We start from the raw sequence: 1,889 nt of genomic DNA on the forward strand, positions 1-1,889 counted from the left end.
GGCAAGTTTCTGGAATAGTAAGGTGTTGAGTCAGCCTGGAGCAAAGGAACCAGTATGGAGAGCAGTATGGAGAGTTCAGAGGCGTAAGGAGGCCACCTTAGGCCTCCCAGGCATTGTAGGGAGATTGGCTTTGATCTGAGTAAAATGAGCTATTGTAAGGTTTGAAGCTGAGGAGTGCTGTAATACAGGTTAAAAAAGAAAAGAGGAATAAAAACCAAGAAAGAATGAAATAAAACCGCCCTTCTGTTGAAAAAAATAAATAAAACTGCCCTAACGGCAGATGGTATAATTACCATAGAAAACCTAACAAAGTCAACAGAAAGCTTGTTGGAAAAATCAGAGATGGGCATGGTTGTTGGATTTGAAGTCAGCAATGAAACCAATAGTGTTCCTTTATGACAGAAGTACCAAAGACAAAATATTACAGAAACGAATATCTGATGTATAAGAACAAATGAGTAATATGTACATTGTCCAGGCACTAACTGAACAAAAATAGCCATGGTCTTTATGGATAAAATTTGAAAACTTTATTAAGAGAAAAAGAAAGATTGGAATAAACTGAGATGCATCTTATGTACAGAATTTAAAATTTAAAGATATCCATTGTAACCCAAAAAGTCAATGAATTTAATGCGAAAAAGACAATATTTCCTTTTGGGGCAAACTTCAGATAGGCTCATTGCCTATCATGAACGATTTGAGGGGCGCCTAGGTGGCTCAGTCGGTGGAGCATCTGACTCCCCGTTTCACTCAGGTCATGATCTCATGGTTTGTAAGTTCGAGCCCCGTGCTGGGCTCCACAGTGACAGCACGGAGCCTGCTTGGGATTCTCTCTCTGTTTCTTTGTCTATCTGTCTCTCTCCCTGCTCCTCCCCGGCTCACACATGCTCACTCTCTCTTTCTCTCAAAATAAATAAATAAACTTAAAAAAAAAAAAAAAAAAAAGATTTGAGTGCCTTAAGCTTGGGTTTCCTCTCTCTCTGTTTTTTGGTTTTGTTTGTTTGTTTGTTTGTTTTAAATATGGAACGCTTCACGAATTTGTGCGTCATCCTTGCGCAGGGGCTACGCTAATCTTCTCTGTATGGGTCCAATTTTAGTATATGCGCTGCCAAAGCGAGCGCGGGTTTCCTATCCTATAACACAATTCGTGTTCGGGCATCCCCTGCCCTGTGGGAATGGGGCTTGGAGAGCCTACACGGAAATGACGACAGTCTGGCTACTTCTATCAGCTATAACAAACGAGATCTCCTCTGTCTCTGTCTTGGAGTTTCACGTTCTCCGTCAGTAGAACGGAAACTAACTTGTTAACTTGCAAGTCGGTTACCCATATGGGAGAAAGTGAATTGGATTCCCACCTGAAACCACACATCAAAATCGATTTCAGGTTGATTAAAGGCTTAGAAGCAGAAGCCAAATAATTAAAATTTTAAGATGACATTTTAGGAGCATCTTTATGACCTCAATACAAAGAAGAATTCATGCCATAAGAAGTGGGAATTGTAATAAAAATTGATAAATTTAAATCTTTTAATACTGCAAATTTCTATTTATAAAAAAGGCCACGATTGTGGTGAAAAAATAAGCCATTAAACGGGAGAAGATATTGCTAATCCATATAACTGACAAGGGAGTAGTATTCAGAAAAAGTAAAGAACTCCTAATGTTATCAAAAAGAGAAAAACAAATCGACTTTTTAAATTAAGACAAATGCCGTGGAAGGACATTTCACTGAAGATATATAAAAAGGCTGTTAAATACATGGAAAGAGCCTCAATCTTATTTGGAACCATGGAAATACAAATTTTAACTACAATAAGATACATTTTCCCACCCACTGAATTGTCAAATATTTTCTTAAAAAATCAGTTTATATCCAGGGCGCCTGG

The 1,889-nt window shown here is 38.2% G+C and overlaps 1 non-coding gene across 1 annotated transcript; it reads right to left on the reverse strand.

Annotated features, from left to right (window-relative positions):
• Positions 1 to 1,017: 1,017 nt before the first annotated feature.
• Positions 1,018 to 1,124, reverse strand: LOC113602609 (U6 spliceosomal RNA). The gene has a single exon (XR_003424093.1). It is a non-coding gene; the product is annotated as a U6 spliceosomal RNA (small nuclear RNA).
• Positions 1,125 to 1,889: the final 765 nt, after the last annotated feature.

The sequence above is a fragment of the Acinonyx jubatus genome, chromosome A3 (genome assembly GCF_027475565.1).
Source record: "Acinonyx jubatus isolate Ajub_Pintada_27869175 chromosome A3, VMU_Ajub_asm_v1.0, whole genome shotgun sequence".
Lineage (NCBI taxonomy): Eukaryota > Metazoa > Chordata > Mammalia > Carnivora > Felidae > Acinonyx > Acinonyx jubatus.